The following is a 24,226-nucleotide window of genomic DNA, read 5'->3' as shown; positions in this document are numbered from 1 at the left end:
TCCGGAGCCTGTGCTCCGCAACGGGAGAGGCCACGACAGTGAGAGGCCCGCGTACGGCAAAAAAAAAAAAAAAAAAAAAAAAAAAAAAAATTATTTTGGCTCTTTTGGGCCCCTGACGTCTGAATTATCAATATAAATTTTAGGGTTGGTTTGCCAATTTCTGCAAAAAATCAAGCTGGGATTTTGACAGGGATTGCACTGAATCTTTAATTTGGAGAGTATTGCTATCGTAACAATATTAAGTCTTCCAATCCATGAACAAAGAACGTCTTTCCATTTATTTCAGTTTACTCGAATTTCTTTCAATGATATTTTGTGGTTTTCAGGTACAAGTTTTGCACTTCTTTTGTTAAGTTCATTCCCAAGTATTTTATTTTTTTGACATTATTATAAATGGAACTGTTTGCATAATTACATTTTCAGATTGTAGCGTACAGAAACAAAAATGATTTTTGTACCTTGATCTTGTATCTTACAATTTTGCTGAACTGGTTTATTAGTTCAAATAGTGTGTGTGTGTGTGTGTGTGTGTGTGTGTGTGTGTGTGTGTGTATTCCTTAGGATTTCCTATATACAAGATCACATCATCTTTGAATAGAGACAGTTGCGTTCCTTCCTTTCCAATCTAATGCTGATTTTTTTCTTTATCTTGCCTATTGCCCTGGCTAGGTCCTCCAGTGAACAGAAGTGGCAAGTGTGGAGCTCTTTGTCTTGTTCCTGACCTTAAGGGAAAGTATCCAATCCTTCACCATCAAGTATTACATAATTGTGGGTTTTTTGGTAACTTTCCTTTTTTAAGTTGAAGAAGCTTCCTTCTATGCTAGTCATTGAGTGTTTTTATCAACAAATGGTGTTGGATTTTGTCAGATGCTTTTTTGCATCTATTGAGATGATCAGTCGGTTTTTGTCCCTATTCTTTTAATGTCTTGGCCTGAATTTTGACACCAAAATGCATGTAAAGAAACAAAATCAGTTTTGTCCAGCCAAGTGAGGCTTGTCAGATTCTCCCACTTCCTGCCTTTCATCCGACTGAGGATATACCCAGACAGAATGCACACTTGGATCTGGTTTGCATCTCCAACCTCAGAGAAGTTTCATCCAAACCCTGGCTATTGCTTTTAAAAATAGTCTGAGCTCATTTTAACAGTAACTCTTTAATTAATTAGCTACTGTAAAGAAGTCAGGGGTCTTCGGAAGCAGTCAGGGTTTTGTTCTTTTTTTCCCTCCAAAACTTTTTATGTCAGTTTATGACTTAAGGGAAGAAAAAAGTTTCAGTGTGTTTAAGCAAGTTTAGGAAGCTCTTTGGTGACTAATGGTTTTTTACTAGAAAGTCATACTTTTAGAACAAAATGTAGAGATCTTTTTTCTAAATGCAGTCTCCAGAATATTCATCAACGAAACTCATTTATTCAGCAAGGCAGGGAACAGCACACTTTTTAACGCTGGATGGACATAATCTAATGAACTTCGAAGCTCCAGAAGAAGGAACAAAGACAAGAGGAAAGCAAAACACAGAATTAAAGAACCAGATCCATAATGAGTCTCACTGAGTAGAAGCCTGAACAGAAGGGAGAAAGGGGCGAGGGCTTCGGGCCCTCTTTAGTCATTCAGCAAATAACCACCAAGTACCTACCATCTGCCAGGCACTGCTCTAGGCACTACTGATACCCAGCCAAAACAAATAAAGATCCCTCCCGTCATAGAACCTATATTCTCAGAGGGGAAGAAACAAACAATAAGCAACAAACATAACAAATCATTCGATCATATACAATAGCACATTAAAGATGCTAAGTGCGACGCAAAAGAAGGACGGTGAAGCAGGATAAGGGCAAGCAGGATTAGCGTGGAGGCACACAGGAGCAGAACGCACAGCGCCTGACTTGCTTACACCTGACACGCACGAGGCCAGATTCGCACACCAGTCGTCCGAGAAAGGAAATATCACCCCCACTTTCCAGAGAACAAAGGCTCACAGAGTTTAAGCAACATGTTCAAAGTACACCTGAAACAGCCAGCAGAACAGAGATTCAAAGTAGGATCAATCCGACCCCCGAACCCTAATGATAACCTACAGAGGGCATACCTGACTCCAACCAGAGAATGGCCTTTCACTCCTGAACCACAAACACGTTCAGAAAAATCAAAACCAAAGAGGAAACAAGAAAAAGGAAAAAGAAAAAAAGGTAAATCAAAACCACAAGGACCTTACGTATTTTCCCTGCTAGCTGCCTGCCTTCCATTCCTCATTTATAATTAACAGGCACTTCTGTGGCAAGGCATTATTATTTGCAGAGAATTTTTAACCTTTTGAGTGCTTCCATGACAGCCTTTGGAGAGACTAATTTAACAACTTCTGTTTACAAAAGAGGAACGCAAGGCCCAGACGCTGAGAAAGGTGTGGAGGGTCAGAGGTAAAGCCAAGAGCATTTCTCTTGGTCCTCACGTCTTTCTCTCCCTCTTGGCAAAATGCACACAGCAACACTCAACAGCTCTCTGTTTCGACACACTGATTAAAGCTTTTCAGGAGTGTGTGGGGAAATATATGATTTGGCTTTTTTTTTTTTTTAAATAGACATTTATGAAAATAGAACCTGCTAGTAAAGCAGGATTTCATTAAAAAACCCAATCATACAAAGCTTGCATTGGTTTCATTCTGTCAGAGGTGACATTCTACATTCTACTTGTACATAATTGGGTTTGTGAATGACAGGTTTCCAAGGAATAAGGCATGATTCAGAGAGCAGAGATCCTGCACCCTCCTTCTCCCTTCCCTCTACCCAGCAACAACCCATGCCACCCCCCACCCGAAACCTGCAGCTGTAAATTCATTCGCTTCCGTACTCAGAAGCCACGAGTGGCTCTTCCATGAAAACAGCTCTCTGTTTCGACACACTGGATTAAAGCTTTTCAGGAGTGTGTGGGGAAATATATGATTTGGTTTTTTTTTTTTTTAAATAGACATTTATGAAAATAGAACCTGCTAGTAAAGCAGGATTTCATTAAAAAACCCAATCATACAAAGCTTGCATTGGTTTCATTCTGTCAGAGGTGACATTCTACATTCTACTTGTACATAATTGGGTTTGTGAATGACAGGTTTCCAAGGAATAAGGCATGATTCAGAGAGCAGAGATCCTGCACCCTCCTTCTCCCTTCCCTCTACCCAGCAACAACCCATGCCACCCCCCACCCGAAACCTGCAGCTGTAAATTCATTCGCTTCCGTACTCAGAAGCCACGAGTGGCTCTTCCATGAAATACACAATACCGGCAGGTGAAGGCTCTCTTTTGAACCGTCTCAAAGTACTCTGGTCATCCGCCCCAGGGACCACCACATCATTTGCAAAATGACTAACAATTTATACCAATTAACTCACCTACCGTGATTCCGAAGGATTCATTATAAATAGATTGGGGGGCGGTGTGTCTGTTGGGGGGGGGGTGTCTCATCTCTGAGATGTTGACAGGTTATTTATAACACTGAATCCTGAACCACAATGTCTTGTTTTGTGTGAGAAGAGACAGGATGAAGGCAAGAAAGGAGTCTTCCGTTGTCACACGATGCTGACAAGTTCAAGTCATAAACTGCAGGATTCTAGACTTGGATAGGATTGGAAACACATCATTAAGTCCTCCCCCTCCCCGCTTTCCTTCTTTCTCTCTTTCATCCCTCTTCTTCTTCTTCTTCTTCTTTTTTTTTAATGAGAGGAAAATATTTTTTGCAAAAGAACTCCCATGTGGAAACTCAATATATAAAACAGAGCTGCCCAAGTTGATGTGACAGTAGGAGGCCTGGAGCCCAACTTCTCTCGAGCTCAACCTTCTCCCAATATCCAGGCATTTTCATGGTCCTAATCTCCCAAGGGTTCCAAAGACACAAGTCTGGAAACCAGCATACTTCCCAGGACAGTTCAAGGTCATTTCTAATATTATCAAAATATGAAGTAGGTGCCCAATAATTGGACAGATGGTAGAAAGACAAAAAGAAAAACAGAGGTTATCGATGGCTTTTAAGAGACAGATAATTCCTAATCATCAAACTCTGCAGATAATGATTATTCTAGTCATAGGAAACTGTATATCCGGTTTCTAAGACATTACATGGAGATGACCAGGGAACAGTCACGTGCCCCAATGACTTTGATTTGATAGGACTCAGACAGGGCCCCGGAAGTGCATGTCCACCAGCACTCCAGGTGATTCTGACATGCCCTTGGAGGACATTTTTCTATAGCTAGCCTCCCAGTTGGAAGGGGAGCACCTGAGTCAGAGTACAGTCTGAAAACTGGCGTGGTCTACGAACATTACCGGATGGTCTCTGGACAATGTACCTTTTTAAAACTGTTCCAGGGGATCTATGCCAACCCCTCCGGACTACCATGTATTAAACTCTTATATCACTCAGCCCACCTGTCACTCAGCTGGGTACCTCTGGGGCATGTGTGTGAAAAGATGCTGGTGAGAGGCAGGACCACACCAGCCACCAGAACAGTGTCTCTCATTGCCAGCCTGCTTTTGGTCCTGCCTTCCACCTCCCCTGTGGTATGGGCTTCTGTGTTCCGAGTCCATGGTCAGATCAGGTTCAGGCCACTTTTAGGCACAGGGTCAAAGGACAGACTGCTTGAAGAGTGGCTCAGTCCCAACACACATCACGGGATAGATGAGGAATGCAGAGTTCTGGGCTCAATATGGCAACGCCTCAGGCAGCTGAGATCAGGTGTGGGAAAAGCCCTTTTTGTTAAAGACAGAGGGCTAAAAGAACCCCAAAGCCTCCATAGCTTTTTGCTAAATAATAGATGTGTCCTAGGTATTTAAATTCTTCCATGACTTGAGTTCACTAAAGGCACAAGGATAACTCCTTTTATTCTTAACAAGAGGAAAAGAGGAAGCCTTTTTCTCCTATGGCAATTTAAAGCTACTACCTCCTTATCCTAAAAAGAAAAGCAAGATACAAAGTATGTAGAAAAGAAGCAGGAATTACAGATAAGCAAGAAGAAGAAAAATATTTCCAACACTCACAATCCCAGAGATAATCGCTGTTAAACAGAAACAGCTGCTGGTCCCCCTTTTTCCCTCTTCTTCTTTTTTTTTAATGAGAGGAAAATATTTTTTGCAAAAGAACTCCCATGTGGAAACTCAATATATAAAACAGAGCTGCCCAAGTTGATGTGACAGTAGGAGGCCTGGAGCCCAACTTCTCTCGAGCTCAACCTTCTCCCAATATCCAGGCATTTTCATGGTCCTAATCTCCCAAGGGTTCCAAAGACACAAGTCTGGAAACCAGCATACTTCCCAGGACAGTTCAAGGTCATTTCTAATATTATCAAAATATGAAGTAGGTGCCCAATAATTGGACAGATGGTAGAAAGACAAAAAGAAAAACAGAGGTTATCGATGGCTTTTAAGAGACAGATAATTCCTAATCATCAAACTCTGCAGATAATGATTATTCTAGTCATAGGAAACTGTATATCCGGTTTCTAAGACATTACATGGAGATGACCAGGGAACAGTCACGTGCCCCAATGACTTTGATTTGATAGGACTCAGACAGGGCCCCGGAAGTGCATGTCCACCAGCACTCCAGGTGATTCTGACATGCCCTTGGAGGACACTTTTCTATAGCTAGCCTCCCAGTTGGAAGGGGAGCACCTGAGTCAGAGTACAGTCTGAAAACTGGCGTGGTCTACGAACATTACCGGATGGTCTCTGGACAATGTACCTTTTTAAAACTGTTCCAGGGGATCTATGCCAACCCCTCCGGACTACCATGTATTAAACTCTTATATCTCTCAGCCCACCTGTCACTCAGCTGGGTACCTCTGGGGCATGTGTGTGATAAGATGCTGGTGAGAGGCAGGACCACACCAGCCACCAGAACAGTGTCTCTCGTTGCCAGCCTGCTTTTGGTCCTGCCTTCCACCTCCCCTGTGGTATGGGCTTCTGTGTTCCGAGTCCATGGTCAGATCAGGTTCAGGCCACTTTTAGGCACAGGGTCAAAGGACAGACTGCTTGAAGAGTGGCTCAGTCCCAACACACATCACGGGATAGATGAGGAATGCAGAGTTCTGGGCTCAATATGGCAACGCCTCAGGCAGCTGAGATCAGGTGTGGGAAAAGCCCTTTTTGTTAAAGACAGAGGGCTAAAAGAACCCCAAAGCCTCCATAGCTTTTTGCTAAATAATAGATGTGTCCTAGGTATTTAAATTCTTCCATGACTTGAGTTCACTAAAGGCACAAGGATAACTCCTTTTATTCTTAACAAGAGGAAAAGAGGAAGCCTTTTTCTCCTATGGCAATTTAAAGCTACTACCTCCTTATCCTAAAAAGAAAAGCAAGATACAAAGTATGTAGAAAAGAAGCAGGAATTACAGATAAGCAAGAAGAAGAAAAATATTTCCAACACTCACAATCCCAGAGATAATCGCTGTTAAACAGAAACAGCTGCTGGTCCCCCTTTTTCCCTCACGTTAAGAAACTAGAGACCAGATTTCATTCTATGTGCACGCCATCAGCGGGGACCAAGGGACAAGACTCTGGCCTGAAATAAAAAGACATGAGCCAGAGCTACCCACACATGTACACAGAACACTCTCGGCAAGGAGACGTGCGTTCTTCAGCGCAGATAAGCGGGTTTGTTCTGATCTGGTGCCCTGTAGCAGGATCAGAGAATTTATTGACGTAGCGTGCAAGACGCCAAAAACGTGGGAACTGCAACGTACGCTTACGGGTATCACAGAGTTAAGTTAGGTTCCTCAGATAAAAAACATCTGAAAACCAGATTTCTACAGCTATCAACTTTCAATTGTCTGTGCAAGTAGGGAGAGATGGGGCATGGATAATTTAAAACCACTAAGCCCTGGCTCTGAATTGTGTCTTTGTACATCGGTCACAGACTCTCGGAGGTGTGATAACTTAGGTCACTGCCAATCGCCTGAAGGATGTGTCCTCGGCGGGCCAGCCTTCCCCAGTCCGCTCTGCTGCCCAATTTCCTCAAATTTCCAATGAGAACTTATTGGAAACGTATCACACACGTGCAGAGCACCAGCCTAACTGCACCAGTGCAGTTTACTGCACTCTGGAACACCCTGCCCACTTCACCTGTTTGTTTTTTTTTTTTTTTTTTTTTTTTTTTTTTTACTAAAAAACAGGTAAATACGTGTTTTGAGTGAAGAGAGATTGTACTGGGCTGCAGGCTGCCCGGATCTCACTGAATAAAGCAACAGTGGGTATTCTTAGCCGAAAAAGGCATCACCGTGCTGAGTAAGTGAGCCGGTAAGAATTGGAAGTGGGGTCCCCCCGCTTGAAGATATCGCTGAGATATTCCCGTGAGGAATAAGTCGGAATTGTCAAAACTGAACCATCACAAAGAACGCTACCTGTTCCCCTCCAAAATCGCATGCGTCACATGATCACATGACCCATGCACAGGGCTTCAGCTCCCACCTCCCACATGCCTCACAAAAACACAAGTGGAGGATCAGAAGACAGGAAGGAAGGCAGGCGGGATATATACGTGAGGAGGCTGGCTTGAAACGAAATGAGATGAGGATGCTGCGAGAGGCGGAAGTCTGTCCCCAAAGGATCAAGGACTCCACACCACAGGTCTGAGCCCCAGGGCCCGGACTCCAGTACGCACTTTGCTACTGGAGGATGGCCGGTAAGGGTGAACACGGCAGCTGTATTTCTAAGATTAATATTATTTCTTACATTTACAAAAGGTTTATAATAGTCATTTTGTTTCACAGTTTATCTCCTTTATTCATTCTCAGCAGCCCTATAAAGTTGGCATTTTTATCCGTTTCACGCAGATGAACTACGTGTTCTACAAACTCATAAGCGACTCGACTGAAGTTACACAGACTAGAACCTACGCCGTCTGACTCCAAGACCAATGTTCTTGCCACCACCTTGTTTTAGGGAGAGCGGCCAAAGCTTCCTTCTTTTCTTCTGTGCACCTTTCCATCCTTCCCTGCATCTGTCCAACCATCCTTCCATCCATATCCATCCAACCATCCAGGCAGACAACAGTGATTGAGCATGCACTGTGTACTAGGCACTGTATGAAGATGCTGGGCATACAGCAGTGATTCAGACAGTATCTCTAACCTCATGGGGCTTCAAGTCAAGTGAGGAAGACAGACAACAGTCAGGTAAACACATAGATAAACTTGCCATTTATAGGCTGTGATAAGTGTCATGATGGAAACAAGCAAGGAGATAAGAGAGGGGCCGAGGATGGAACAGGACAGGCCTCCCCACTGAAGTGACATGTGAGTTGGGACTAGAAGACGAAGTAGGAAGCAGCTCCGAGAAAGACCAGGGAGAGAGTTTTCCAGGCAGAGGGAAAGCAAGCAGAGGCTCTGAGGTGGGGAAGAGCGTGGCATGAGTCATTCTCAGGAGGTGGTGTGTGGCCTCCCCTCCCCCAGCACCGCCATCCTGGATGACAGTGACCAAACTGGCTGAGCCACCGCCTATCCCAAAGCCCAAGCAGCGATGCGAGATTCAGGGGACGGTGCCATCTTAGTGGGTGTAGGAAAGCTCTTCCTTTCTCCGTAATTCCCTTCCCCTTGGAATTCCTATATTCCTCTGTCTTGACACCCAGACGTTGGCATATCCTGTTATTTGCAGCCTCACTGGCTCCTTTACCCCCTCCCCCCAGCCACAATACTGTGTTTTTCCCCTTTTTTGGCAAACACTCCATCTGAATGAGGGACCCAGGCATGACCCTTGACACTTGCCATGTCTGGAAGCAAGATTTCTATCTCTGTGAGAAAGGAAAAACGGTTTCCTAAAAAACACAGAAGCTCAAGGGCGGAGACTGTGACAGGGCCAGCTGGGTACGAGGTTGGTGCGAGCACAGAGCCAAAACCCGCTGCCGGGCCCATCCAACTCCCTGCCCTCCGGCCGGGCTCCAGGGGATCTGGCCATCTGCACCAAGAGGAGGTTTTCTCTCTCCCAGGCACTGCCAAAGTTGCTACAGGATCATCTTTAGTGGCAGTTGTTTCCTCTCTGAATATGTCAATTCATATTTCCATGAAGAAACGTACACAGCGCCCTACTTCAGATTAATTTATCTTGGAATTTTTAGCAGTGCAAACACATTTCCTTTAAAAAAAATAAGCCTGTTGGATGACTTTTCATATTCAGAGTATCTCTTACCAGACTTTGATTTCCAGGTCTGATGTCTCAGCAATTGAGGAATGATGTCTCGGATTGGGTTTCCCCAGAATCAGATCCTTGGAAGGCATCTGAACATAAAGAAGTTTGGGAGGTGATCCCAAAAAGGCCTGAGAGGGAATTGGAGAAGGGAAGCAGGGCAGGGAAGGATGCTAACACAGGGAGAGATAATGAGCAGCTGAAGCTCTGGGCAACTGAGACACATTTCAGTTGAGGAGCTTCGGGAGACGGTATAGAACATTCCTCAGAGATGTCCCACTGGAGAATCGAGGAGGCAGGAGTACTTATCCCCCAATTCCCAACAATCACTGGGTGAAGACCACACCTGGGCCCCTGTGGCCCACCCCACATACGAGACAGGCAGGCTAGAGCAGAGAGTTACAGCTGCTACCAAACGAGGAACCACGGGGTCAGGGTACCCTGGAAAGGTGAGTGCCAAGGGGGAAGAGGGTACTACCGCAAGTGTTTGCTGAAGGTAGCTTCATTTTTTTAAACAATAATTCACTGAACATCTACTATGTACTACGCATTCTGGTGGTGGCTGTGAGAGATTAAAAGAAAACAAAACAGTAAGGAGCCCCTATCTGACTGGGACACAAAGATCTAGGCCACGAGGAGCTGGAGCATAAATCTCAAAGTCAAGAGTACTTGTGGGGTTAGTTAAAAGAGTGTTCTTGTTCCTAGGAGACAGATGCTGAAATACATACAGGTAAAGGATGATGTTTGTCATTTATTGCCAAAGGTTGAGCCAAAATAATAATCTATGTGTATGCATCGCGGGCACATGCAAAAAAGAGAGGGAGGAAGGGAACAAGCAGCACAAAAGTGCCAAATGTCAGCCTCAGACATTTCTAGAAGGGTGTCTGGAAGTTCATTATGCTATTCTTGTAAACTGTATATAACACTGCAAGTTTTCAAAATAAGTTTTGAAACAAAGTGAACAGTCCTGTGACTTTGTTGTTAGGTCAGTTATTAATAGAAAACCTACCATGGGCTGGGCACTGCATACAACGTGCTGAGTAGGAGGCTGCTAGGTAAAAAGAGAAGGAAGGAGTATCCCTGCCAGTTGAATAAAGGCACGAGGTGAGAGAGAGCAAGGTGTCATCAAGATATTGAGAGGAGTCTAAGACGGTGACAAGCTAGCAGCTGGAGGACTACACATGCAACCCAGGTGAAGGAGTTTTAACTTTACTGTAAACATGTTCACAGGCTAGTGGAGGGATCTGCCTACCAAACACGCAGCTAGCTAATTGAGCATCGTAATGAGTGGAAAGAGTGAGCCCTCAAAGGAAAAGAACTTGGCTACTGATGGTGTCTCCATGGCAACACTGCTACCTCCATCACTGCATCCGTAGGAAAGGCTGTGGGTACCTAGAGAAGCTCTGATTTCCTGAACTGCTGTCAGACCAACCGCCTCCTTAAGAAGAAACCAAGGTAGATGGAATGGTTATGCCTGGATCAATTCCTCCCTTTCTCTTTGTCCATATGTTAACCGTGATTTTATGGCACGTACGCTTTTGCTTCATTAGACGTTGAGCAGATCGTGTTCCAAGAGCTCCCCCTTTCCAGATGAGTCCTTCAGGGGAATAGCGTCTGAGGAAATGACTGCACTCTGAGTTCTAACACTCCTCACCTCCCAACTTCAAGAATCGGAAGACTCCACAAGATATCTCTTTGTTTGCTTTTCTCTTCCATGCCACCTGCCCAAGTACTTGTTCAGTCTCTACCTCCTGTGTGTAAGAAGTTGGCTAAGCCCATGTAGACCAAATCGGAAGCATTAAATATCCCCTAAGTACTTAAAAACAGTATAGAGTGCAGTGGATTAAGATATTAGATCTTGGAGGCACAGTGCCTTGGGTTCAAATCCTAACGGCCACTTCACTGAGTTGCTATTAGGATTAAATAACTGAATATCTACAGCACGCTGAGTAGAGTGAAATCTGACTCTGTGCTAGCTTGCTAGGCCCTAGGCTCTGGGTAGGGACAAAAAGTAAAACAAGTCAATAAAAATAGTCATGGTTCTGGTTCTCTAGAAGTCAATCTAACCCCTACTAATATATTCTAGTTGGGATGGAAACAGATCAATGGAAAACAGACGAGGGGCAAACAGGTCATTTCTACAAGCCTGTATGAAATACCTAGTATATACTTTAAGGTGTGCTGGACTGAGAAAGGTAATTTGACTATTATCTTTACCAAAGGATTACTTACCCTTTACCATCCTTTTAATATTTCAAGGTCACAGAAACGACCTTGGTTTCTTACCGAGATACAATAAGGCAGACAGGTTTGGATATTACATTAATGACCCTGGGACTGATCAAGTACTTCAGAGCTGCCCACGCACTTTCAATTCAGGGAATTCTCTGAATTGCCAAAAATCTCTACAAAGTTAGTCAGAGGAACGAGGGTTATCATTGCCATTCTATAGAAGGAGAAGGGGGAGCTCAAAGAAGCCAAGTGCCGTGGTTGCTACTATTAAATGTGGTGTGTCTAGAACGCCACATCTTCTTTTTCTCACCCTGAACCAGGAAAAGTCAAGTCAGTTTGGTTCTACTTCTAGGGTAAGCTTTTTCCAACTTTCCTTCTGAAGAAGACATTTTCGGAGCGTACACCGGGTTCTGTGCTAAACACTTTCCACGCATTCCTTATTTAATCCTCACAGCACAGTTAAGAGATGGAAATTATTAACATCACCCTCATTTTACAGATGGGAAAACCAAGGCTCAAAGTGTTTCTGAAACGTACTCAAGCTCCCACAGCTGGGAAATGATGAAAATGGAAACGCAGACCTAGATCTGCAAGATTCCAGAGCCCTTCACCAAACACCTGAATGCCTTTCTGAGGCCCCGTCAGACTGACTGCACTGGTCCCTTAATCCATGTAAAACAAGTTGTGCTTTTCTCCCTGTTCACATAGAGGCCCCCAAATCACTGGCAAGTCATAGGAAATTCTTAAGTGGCTGCTTATTAATAACATTTTCAGTTTATATTAGGCTGCCTTTCATCCAGGGGAACTCAGCCAGCTCCATACACAGAGAACCACTGAAATCCAGCCATTTCTGGTGTGGATGTGGGCCAGCTGGCGAAAGCATCCCTCAGGGGCTCGGCTTGTGGGGATTCTGGCAACGGTCACACCCTTCAAAACTTGACAGGGGCCCTTTAATACCCGTGCTGAAGGGCTGGAGGTAGAGACTTCCCAGAAATCCATGATCCTCAGTGAATGAGGCCAAGGCTCAAGATGACCCCAGCGGACTTGGGAAACAAGAGTGTCAAGAAACTGGGTGTTTACGAAATACCGAGGCTGGAAGTAAGGCCTCGCAATTGAGATTGAGTTAGACACAACAGGGAGAGATGTTATTTTCAGGAGAGGCCTGGCTTCAGTCACGTCCAGGGAAGAACACAAAACCCATTTCTCAAGGTTTCCCAGAGGGGGGTACAGTCAAAAAAGGCAAGATGCTGATTTCCCTTCTTCAAGCCCGATCCACGGAAAGGTTTTTGTGGTTTTGTACTGAGCCATGACTAGTCTCTTCATGCTGCAGCAGTGAGAGGATGGAGGGAAGTACAGAGACAGAAAATAACGTTGCCTGGTTTCATGTTTTATTGGAAAGAAGCCCTGGATGAATTGAATTCACATGGTCTACAGGAGTGAGACATTGAAAATATTTAAGTTTGTTACATTCAGATTTGACAAGGTGATGGTTGAAGGATCTATGTCCCCTAGACGCACCTCCTACCCCCAAACCTGGGGATGTAGCAATGCCCACATGCTTTTGGCTGAGCTGAACAACAGCCCAGACTGTGGACTCCCTTGGTGCACTGGATGAGTGACCTCTACTCACCACTTCTACCTTTACCCTTCTAGTCCAATTCACCATCACCTCCTGCCCGGGCTATGGCAACAGCTTACTTATTCTTCCCTGTATCCACTCATTCCTTCCTAGAATCTATTTTCTAGTAACTGTTTTGTGTTTTAAAACAATGGCGATAACACTCAACTCCCCTGCTTAAAAAGCTCCACTGGCTTCGCACTACAATGAAAGTACACGCTCCCTAACCTTGGCCTCCAACATACAATTTAATCTGGCCCTTTCCTGTCTTCCAACTTCATTTTGTCCCACTCCCTGCCTTCTCTACCATGTTTCGGCCCCAATGACCTTTTGTTTGTCCTTTGTGCTTGTGTGTGTGCCAAGGCCATCCCTCTCTTAGGATCTTTGCAGTGGCTGTTTTACTGCTTGGAGCACCCTACCCTGAGCTCTTTGAGCTGGTCTATTTTTCATTATCCATGTAATCACTCAAAGGCACCTCTACCAAGAACCCTAAAAAAATTGCCCACTTGCCCTTCTCATTCACTCTCCATTCTACTATCCTTTAATCTTTCTCTTAACATTTGTCACTGTCAGAAACTATTTTACCTGTTGCTGTATCTATTGTTTTTCCCACGATAATATAACTTCCAAAAGCTCAAGGAGGTTACCTTGTACCCAGAACAATAAGCATTCAGTAGGTAGTTCTTTAAAATTTTGAATCTCTAATACCCAGCCCAGAATCTAGCTTGGCAGTTCTCAACTAGAGGCTGAACACTTCATGGGCACACAAAGAAGATAGAATCAACACGTAAAATTTTCACTTTTTAATATTTATTTTATGGAATTACTAAAAATGTATACTGTTAAAATGATGCCAAAATGTACAGTGTGAGTTAACTATATGATGAGTAGTACATCATCAAAACCACACCAAAGAAAGACTGTCTTCTTCCGGGATTAAACAAGACAAAGGAAAGTTAGGGCAGAGAAGAATATATTTATGTTGAGAACAAGCGAGAACTGTATACCATAACTGCAGTGTAACTTAATTCGGCAAAGTGTACTGCAAAATGTCCAATATTTGAAAGAATGCCTTGAATATAGGAAGACTGAAAACCCCCAGTTTAACCTAAAGTAAATGTTCAAAAAAACTGCTGACCTGTTAAGTGAATACTAAAAAGTATCTGAAACAGAGAAGAAAGAAGTACTCTTGTGGCTTTGGCATCTGAGACTACAGCCCTCAATTCACCCATCTCTAAAATGGAAGAGAACCAGGTAATTCTCCTTCCAGCTCCACAGAGCTTCATCTTATTTCCTGGGTAGCTTCGCTGAACAGCGATGTATTTCTACAGGGCCAAAGGACAGTTTCTTCCAGTCCCAAGTTAACCTTAGGAGAGTTTCCTGGATGAGTTTACAACAATCTACCATCCAATCTAGCACTTCTTACTAACCTTTCAGGTGACTTTACACGTTTAAGAATCTGATGAAAGGCAGGATCCTCTCCCTTAAAAAGGTCAACATACATACATTCATAGAAAATTCTGCGTTTAATTTCAAAAAGTTCGTCAATCTTTGCTGGTCCTTTGGTGCTTGTGGATCCCAAGTTAAAAATACCTGGTTTAGAGAACTGGCTAAGTGTAAAAGGTCTTCTCTGCTATCCCTCACAGGCCCAGAGACAGCGCCTTCTATCTTGCAGATGTTCTATTTCTCACTCTTTGCACTGTTTTCTTTTAAAAATTCAAAATGGCACACGATATCATCACAACGAGTTAGGATGCTGAATCTTAGAAATTCCATGATACAGGATTGAAAACAATTTTTAAGCATGGCAAGGGCAAACCACACTGGTGTTTACGCAGCCCAACTGACAAGGTGAACGGAAGGCAGGCTCAAGCGAGTCTGATCAAAATCAAGCCCAGCGATTAGGTTGCTACTTGCCTTTCAGAAGCCATTCAAGCAAGAACTCAAGCTCCTGTTGTTAAGACAGGCACATGTGAATTCTTTGCTCTGCATTTTCACCCTGCTTCCTAATGAGCTAGGTGTTTCAAAGTGGTGGCCCAACCTGCACAAGAAGCAGGGGAGGGGCTTAGGGTAGGGGATTCATTGTCCCAATTGGTGGGAAGCTTCTAGTCCTTACCGGTTCTCCAGGTGACTTCTGAGATGATGACCTCAAATGCAAGTAGGAGACTTAGGCCGCATCTTGATAGATAAGCTGTCGGGAGAGGGCTTTAGCTGAGGGCATCACAGCTGTGAGCCAAGAGCAGCCACTGCATATGCACTGGCCACCTAGCCAATGGCTGAGCTGCCCAGAGGATGCCTACAGGAAACAGTTCATTGTAAAGCAGGTATTCCACTGGAAGCATCCGAGCAGGGAAACTGGATAAAGACCCTACATCCCTGGTAACGAAAAGTGACGGGAACCTTAAGAATGGTCACCATATTAATCAGAACAACAGGATGTAGATCCCAGAGAAAGAAAAGAAACTATGAAAACCTTAACTAAAAATTCAGCTAACTAAAACTTTCAAAAAGCTTGCAGAGCATCCACTTTGGGGAGGAAGAATAAATGCAGAGTGAAGTGGAAAACAGAATTTCTTTTCATCATGCCTAAGCAATTAATAGGTGTTTGATATATATTTACTAAATTGAAAGGAGAACAGGACTTCCCCGGCGGTCCAGTGGTTAAGACTCCACGCTTCCACTGAGGGGCGCGGGTCTGATCCCTAGTCGGGGAACTGAGGTCCCGCATGCTGCACAGCATGGCCCCCAAAAAAACGAAGAACGGAGAATCAACTTCCAGGGAGTGTCCAAGGGTAGACATGACATGTGAGTTAAATCTCTTAGGGTAACTACAGCTGATGAACACAGGGCCACCTGGAGTGCTGTGTTGAGTAGGATTCTGAAGTGGTGCTGGAGCTTGAAAAAAGAGTGTGGTGTGTCATCACTGAGGTCCACAAGGGACAATGGAGATGGGGGCCTGGCGATGCAGGTGCTAGGTATCTGCCATACTCCTACTAAGACAGGGACATTTCTAAGAATGGGGTTCAAGCATGGGTACACATTCAAGGAAGAATACTTTTCCCCACTGAAGACTTCCTCTGTCATTCAAATAGAAGCTGCTAGAGGAATAACAAGGAGGGGTGAGGGAAGAAAGCAGACATCTGTTTATCCTGCCTGATCACAGCCTGGGGTCCAGTGAGCGGTGAGATATCAAACTCAGATGATGCTCGCAATCAACCCACAATCAATGCACTTGCAGGAAAGTCGTGATCAGGGTAATAATTTGCATGGCTGCCATATCCTCAATCACAAGACACAGTCAGTCGGGTAACTGCTTTTCTGTAAGGCAGGAAAGTGATTGGATATATTGTCCAAATTTGCAAAAACAAGATTGAAAACGAAATGGGATTTAATTCTCAACAGCCAGAAACTCAGTTAATCAGAAGCTCCCACTCCTCTTAGCTCACACTTTATTTCCTAGCTGAACAACCCAAGACAACGGCGCAAACACCTGTGCTCTTTGAAACTTCACAAAGCATTTGACTTTAGTTAATATAAATTGGAACAATATTTTTTCCCCTTAAAAACAACACCATCCCATCTGGGAAGCACCAGCTTCTTATAATTTCAGGTGTGCTAAACATTTATAAATAATACATATCCTACAAATAAATGCATTTATTTATATGGTATGCTTGTATAACACTCAGAAGTTCCAAAATCGTTCACGTCTATCATTTCTACAAGTTGTGCAAGCTTCAGAGTCAAATGATGTGAATTCAAATTCCAGCTTGGCCATTTACTAGCTGTGTGACCTTGGGCAAGTTATTCAACCTCTCTGTGTTTAGCTTCTATAGAATGCAGCTGATAAGAGAACCTACCTCATAAGGTTATTACGAGAATTAGTTGAGATACAGCACATTAAAAAAAAAAGTGAGCATGGTGCCAGGCACACAGTAAGCAGTCATTAACTGTTAGTTATTAATTACTTTCATTACTCCACAGAAGGAGAAACTGAGTCACAGAGCAGCTAAGAGATCTATTTGAGTTTTACTCCAATAAAGAATGCCACAATGGGGGCTCGAACCTGGGCCTTCTGAATTTAGGCAAATTTCCTTCCCTGTGCAGCCCTCAGTGCTGATTACAAGCGTGGCTGAGAAGCGGCCGCACGAGCATCACCAGGGAGCTCGCTAAAAATGCAGTCTGCGTGCCATCAACACCCCCAGGTGTCTACACATTAAACCGGAGAGGTCTTGGTCTCAGGCGCTCTGCAGGATGCTCGCAAACGTGACACAGCCCGGAGGGCTTGTGAGAGTGAATGAGCGGCACCGACACACTGAGGGACGCAGACACCCGCCTCTGCACTAGTCTGAAATATCCAAAGGTCAGAGGTTTTTGCAGGAAGCTCCGAGTCACTCTCTGGAGGGCTACCGCTTCTCATATTCCAGCGCATATTCACAACACACAGAGGTCAGGTCCAGATATAAAACCTGACCTTTCAGTTCTCCGCCCAAGAGCAGCCGATGGTACAAATCACACGCCTCCACCGGCAAGGGTGAATTCCTTCTGAAAGTTCACACTCATCCAGGTCAGTGCCGGAAGAGAACTTACAGACCATCTGATTCAGGACCCACATATTAGGGAGGAAAGAACTGAGGCTCGGGAAGGGGAAGCCCATACCTTCTAGTTAGCACCTGATGTGCTTGCAACGTGCAGTCGAAAGCCAAGAAGCCTGGCCCCCTCTCTGGACCCCACTAGCCTTGCAGCAGAATCACCCAGTTTCCTCTAGTCCAGCAAAAGGGCTGCTTCCATTCGCCCGGAGCTTTTACTGCTCATCAGAGTGTGTCTTAACTGACTTTCCAACAAACCTCACACTTCCATTCTAAAAGCCACATTCAAAGCTGGAGGTGAACCAGCTACTCAGTTCTGTTTTGTACCTGATACAGTCTCTTGGCTGTTGCCAATTTTACCAAAAGATCCAGCAAGAGGAATTTAAATCAGTGGCTACGTAATGAGGTATTTCTCCCATGAGGGTTCCATAGAGAAGATCTAGAAGGCAAAGAAAAGACATTCATAAAACATTACAGTAAAAAAATGTAAGGAGGCCCAGAATGGCGGACATCATTCAGGCTTTGGAGGACGATTATCCTGGGTTTGAATTCCAGCTTTACTCTTTCTTATCTGTGTAACGTCGGGCAAGTTACTTAACTTCTAGGAGTCTTGGTTTCTCCACTACTAAATAGAGTTAATAATATCTAGCTGTGTAATTGCTGTAAGAATTAACAAGGCAAGGTAAGTCAAGCACCCTTCACATCAACTGGAACGTGGTTAAGCGTTCAACCTATGATACTTATTACCTGTTCTACATATTCACACAAGCACTAACACAAAAACTATTTCAGACACATAGATACCCAAAACATACACTGACATATACACTAACAGCTATCCTGAAAAATATCTGACCCTGTGACCACACAAAGTATAGCTGTTTCTCAGTTGAGTCCTGGAACTTTCACGAACAAGCATCTCTGAGGACTCACGCTGATGAATGGATGGCAAGAAAAGAGCTGGAAAAATGGCATCCTGCCCAGTTGAAATGAAATGCTAAGAATTCCTGTCCCAGTTACTTTTAACCCTGGTTGGGGCTGGATCCTATGTGTAAGGTTTGATTTTTAAAAAACCAAGGAGGGATGGGGAGCTGAGGCCAATGGTACTCCCAATGTGAGGCAAATGGAGGTAACTCAAGTCACCGTCTATTGTGAGACAGACACAGCGCTGGCCTGTAAAAGGTACCAACCTGGACTCCATTCTCTATCCCACATCCCGGGGGAAAAATGGTGCCTGCAATCCCTCCAGCGCCCCAGGATGGTTTATGCACAACTGCCAGGACCAGGAAGAAGGCTGTATCAGAAATCACCATGATTCCTCCTTCTTAAAGGATCACCCTACTGTCCTGAGGGAGCAAGACTCTGGTCACCCTTTCTGAAACGAGGCCAGCCCTGACTCCCTTGATGCCTCCACTTCCAACCAGCGACGCCTCCGGATTCTGCGCTCTCGACAGTGTTGTGTCTCCTCTACGTCAGCTCTCATAAAATCTGAGTCTCCAGTTCGGCCGACTTGATCCTTATGGACTTTACAGCCAAATGTGTGCCAGGAGTGCACCCTACACACCCACCAAGGAAAGGCAGGCTCATACTGTACTTGAAGACGTGCTCTTTTGAATAAATGCATTTTTAAAAATAGGCCATGGCGCTGTGGTGGAAGATTCTTGCTGTGCTTAGCCCCACGTAGCGTTTTAGAATTTCAAGTGGCTGCACTATGGGTTCTGCAGGACAGACGGGTAGAGGTATTTCTAGCTGAAGTACAACCGCGGTGCTTGTCTTCTGAGTTGTGACTTCACCCAAAGGGAACTTCAGCTTTGCACTTTCATGGGGGTTTGGAGATGGCTGTGATATTCTCCCAGCTGCTTCCCTCCCCCGCTCCTCCTAACTCCTCCACCCAATCTCTCCGCTTCTCTCTCTCTCCACACCTCCCCCCTCCACCGCCTCTCCCCCGCCTGCCCACTTCTTTCTCCCTCTGCCTTGTCCCCAGGGAAATAATGGAAGAAGCAGGCCTCTGGATTTCAGACTCCGAACAAAGAACTGCTCGAACAACATGCCAAAAAAAAAGAAAGCCAAGTCTCCGAAATCACCGTCCAGGTCCTCAGTGGAGATGGCAGAGACTCATGATGCTGGAAACTCGGTGTGATCTTACCCAACATTCTCTCCCCTACTTCATTCAAACACACCCCCTCTACCCACACACATTCCACGCACACACGGACAAGATATAAAAACGAGAACATTTCATAAAACATCTTTTCAGGTTGGGACAAGAGCAAAGTGCCAAGTGTCAGCCCAGAGCATTAATGAGGAAAACGGATTTTGCCAATGGCTAGCCCTCAAGCTTCTTAGTCTGCAGTCTTAGTTCATGGTCACCAGCAATGACCTGATGATAAGCTCGACAATCGGCGAGGGAGAGAATAGAGAAAAGTTCTCCCGGATCTTCAAGCACAAAAGAAAAGTCCTCACCCAAATGCCACCCAGAATTCCTGTCTGATGGACAGAGCGTTTTGATGCCTGGGTGTTTGAAAACAACAGAGAAGAGAGAAGACCATGCCTTTGGCTTCTGAGGTTTCTGCTAATTCAAGGCGAGCAATACAGAAGGGAGGTTAAGAGCCCTGCTCAAACTTGGAGCGTCTGCAATCCACGTGTGGTACCAGCAGTACTACACCGGGCACCAGGGCTTGTCACCAGCTGTGTCAGTTAGGGTAAGTTACGTTCTCTCTTTGGCCTTCAGTTTCCTCTGTTGAATGAATGTGAAAACTACTGCCCGCTGTGGTTCACAGGTTGGGATCCAGTGGGAAATACCAAAATCAGCAGCAGCAGAAGGAAGGGAAGTCCTACACCTAGTACGAGCCGGGAACTGGGCGAGGGCGGTGCAGCCACCATTCTCCAGCAGGCCCATGAGTCCCACGAGTCTAGGGAAATCTATTTCTAATATATAAAAAAAATTTTTTTTTTTAATTTTAGGCTGTGCCACGCGGCACGTGGGATCTTAGTTCCCCAACCAGGGACTGAACCCACGTCCCCTGCATGGGGAGTACAGTCTTAACCACTGGACCCTCAGGGAAGTCCCTATTTCTAATATTTCTATGGGGAAACCAAAGTCCAGAGAGCTTAGGCTCTAAGGTCACGTATACGATCAGGAGGCAATGCAGGTGGGCTGTCACCAAGGAACGACTACGATTCTCCATGCAAAACCCTACTTTGCTAGAAAGACCATGGCAATCTGGAGCGATCAACTCCCAATTCTGAGTTTCTGGAGAAAGAACTTCCTGCCAGACTCCTCTGGTTCCTTTAACTCACTTTTAATTTGTCCTTCAGACCTCTGCACTGGAGTTCCAGTTCATCTAAATTTAAAAGACAGACGTTGAAAGGAAAGGGAGAAACAGCTGTCAAACGGCATTGACTGAAGTATGCTCACTGGCAAGAGGGGAAGGGCGAAAGCCTAGCAAGGATGGATCTTGTCTGTGGACAGAAATCAAGGACAGAGGGCTGGGTCACAGGCAGGTGAGGAAGGGAGGCCCATTCTTTTCCCTTTAACAGCTGATCCATAAGCTAAAGTCCCCCATACGGTGGCATAAATGAAGCCTGGGAACTTCCGAGGAGCCATCCAGCAGGTGAAGCCATGTTTAAAGGCCTCCGTGAAGGAGAGAACGCTTAGTATCCGCACTGCACAGAAAGTCGAAAGAAAAGGCAGGCCTCTCACACGTGCAGCGTTGGATCAGAGGAGAAACGGGTACAGAAATCCAGAAATGCATCGATTCCAATTTGGAGCCTGCAGCGTTCTACAGGAGACTTGTCAGCTGCCAAACAGGAGACCTTCTTTAAGGGTGCCTGAGCCCCAGCTAATGCTACATGATTTTCATTCTACCATCCCGACACTTTTAGTTTAGCAAAATACAGTAGCCCGGACAATACACTTTATTCTGTCAACTCACTCCATAGAGATGAAATAGTGGAAAGTTCCTTTGAGTGGGAACGGTTCGGGACCTTACAGTGACTGAAGATGGCACCTTTGCTGCTGGCCAAACCTCTCTGCACACAAATGGATGAGAGCATATTGCCTTTTCAGCGGACTGTCTTATTTTTTTAGCAACGACGCTTAGAATAAAGATGATAAAAAAGGTAACAATCACAACCACCACCACATTAATAGTTAACCTTTATGGAACATTTATTATGTGGCTAGCACTGTGCTGGGTGCTTTTTGCATGTCATCTCACTGAACCCTTTACACCCTGCCCTATTGGTACTGCTGGCCTTCTCCTGATATACACAGGAAACAATACCCAGAAAGGTAGCTCGAAGTATTTTCAGCTCTTTCTGAATCCAGAGTCTGAGCCCTTGATGATAAACATCATCCCCTACTGCCTAACCTCTAAATTCCCTGCTCATTCCTTAAGCTTCCATGAAGGTACCTTCCTTCCCATTTTTTTCCCCCTACATTGCAAGGTGAACCTTTACAAACCTGCCATTTCAAACGATGCTGTTTTACAGTTTCTGGCGGTCCCACTATTGTTTACAGACTGTAATGCCTGATGGAGCCAACATGTTTTAATTTTCACATTAAAAAAAGAATTTCCAAGGGGAAAGAGCATTTGATGGAAAGGCTAAACCTTTACAAGCACTCAAGGAGGCATTACAATCCAAATTTCCAAAAAACAGTCATTCCGTTAAAGTTGTGACTTACTCTGGAGCCCAAGGGGACACTCATCCTGACCACACTGTGAAAGCCATCAGCAGCCAGTAAGCCTTCTGGAGGCAGGATTACAGCAGCCAATTCAGCCTCCAGCAAGGAGACCAGGCTGCTTCATTTAGTTTAAGTCTCACTGAGATGGTTTAAAACACTCGCTGGGAAGAGATATTCAAGCAAAGCAAATTGCAGCCTTGCAAGCTGCAGCTCTGGTACCTGACAGTCCCTGTCTACAGCGTCACAGCACACTGGAGCCCTCCCCTGACTGTGGCCATGGATGCAATGACTAGAAGCAGAACCCTCTCTCGCTGGGGAAATCACATACGTGCCGAAGTTATACAAGAGCCACGCCTGGACCAGCGGACGGCATCACAGCTGGTACAGATCACTTAGCCCAGTGTGATTTGGCCAAGCTCGGATTATTTATGGTTCATAAAACTCCCATGAGACCCCAGCATATTCTAAGGCCACATAACAAAAAATAATGGGATTAAAAATCTGTATTTCAACGCAAGACCTCCATGGCAGATTAGTAATGCTGTGATTGGCTTTGGGGAAACCAAGAGCAAGGAGAGCTAACTGTGAACACTTCCAAGAAACCCAATGTAGAGAACACACTGAGTCATGTGTTTCAGCCAGGCTGTGCAGTCATATTCTGGAGCTCTGTCACCATTTCTAATCTGAAAGCACTGGCTAAAATTCAACCTAAATAATTCCAGCGCCATTTCTTCACCTGGAAGTCTCAGCTAAGTCTTCATTTCCCAGAGCCTCTAATAGTTTCTGACATCCTGAGCCGAAATGCAAGAACACCACCAGGCGTGTGGTTTGTTTTTAAGCCCTCTCCCCTTTTAGTATGATTATTTTCTAAGGATAGCTACACTTCTTTTAGAGAAAAGCTGCTTCTAAAGCACCAAGACGTTAAGTGTTTCTTCAGGACTTCCTAGAGCTGTGAAATGTCACTTTGCAATTGAGCTTTCGAATAAGCATAAAAAGGGAAGAGGTGCCAGAGGGCCATGGAAAACAGCCACCTGGCAAGATAACGGAGCCCCCATGTCCTGCCCGCCCCCCATGCAAAGCTTGAAGATCTAGCTTTCTCATCCTTCCTAGAAAATACGCTGTTGTTCAATTTGTGAATTAGAATAAATTTCTTACCTACCTCAAGGGAGGGTGAAATTCCCAGTCTGGATGGAAGCTTCTGCCAGACCCTCTGAGCTAGTCAATTGCCCCAGTTCACTTTTCCCCTGGGTCTGGCTTCTAAGAATGCAAGCAGGACTGCAGGCAGCCAAAGCATCTTTTTCTGGAAACCCTTCTCCCAATCTGGACCCTTTCTGAAGCCAGCAGCAGCAGGCTCAAGCCAGGGCTGCTCTGCATTCGCTCACGGAAACAACACTGCTGGATCGAGCCCCTCTTGGAATCCACCAGGCAGGGGAAAAAGTGTGACTTCTTCCCTCCCTCCGGATCCGATCGCCTTCCTGAGAACCCCAGTTTCGTCTTAACTCCCCTTCTTCACGACAATCTGCAGGAAGTCACAGACCGATGCTTCAGCGTCACCAACTGATCCTGAGCCAGACCCCGGGGAGACCAGTCAGCTGGTCGCGGAGCCCAAGATACTGAACCAGGAAACGTGCAGCTCCGCCAAAAAATAATAATAACAGTCGGTGGAGCTGCTGGTGGTGCCGAAGTCGCTGTTGCAGTGCTCGCATCCTCCGCATGCTAATGAAGCCGTGACGTCAGCAAGTCAGTCGAGGCATCTGGATGTCCCGTTCCCCTCTGCCCAGCGCTGAGATTTATTTACATGTAAATTAGCCTCGCCTTCCAAATCAATAATCCCCAAGCCAGGAAGAGGGGAAGAAAGCCTTTGCTGGGTGCAAAGGCCCTAGTGACACAACCTCCAAAGGGGTACAAAAATATCACATTAGAGAAGAGAGGCTTTAAA

At 45.1% G+C, this 24,226-nt stretch overlaps 1 protein-coding gene across 6 annotated transcripts in view; it reads right to left on the bottom strand.

The window, feature by feature from the left end:
- PRICKLE2 (prickle planar cell polarity protein 2) overlaps positions 1-24,226 on the bottom strand; it is a 343,425-nt gene that overhangs the window by 104,466 nt on the left and 214,733 nt on the right. Inside the window, exon 1 of one of the 6 annotated variants that reach the window (XM_007101291.4) lies at positions 23,447-23,934. The exons of the other annotated variants lie outside the window; for them this stretch is intronic. The gene's annotated coding sequence lies outside the window, so the exon portion shown is untranslated. Of the gene's footprint in view, positions 1-23,446; positions 23,935-24,226 lie in introns of those variants that run through there. 6 annotated transcript variants of the gene reach the window in all.

This window comes from Physeter macrocephalus, chromosome 18 (genome assembly GCF_002837175.3).
Source record: "Physeter macrocephalus isolate SW-GA chromosome 18, ASM283717v5, whole genome shotgun sequence".
NCBI classification, from domain to species: domain Eukaryota; kingdom Metazoa; phylum Chordata; class Mammalia; order Artiodactyla; family Physeteridae; genus Physeter; species Physeter macrocephalus.
Note: the sequence above shows the minus strand (reverse complement) of the source record. Positions and strands in the feature narration are given on the sequence as shown.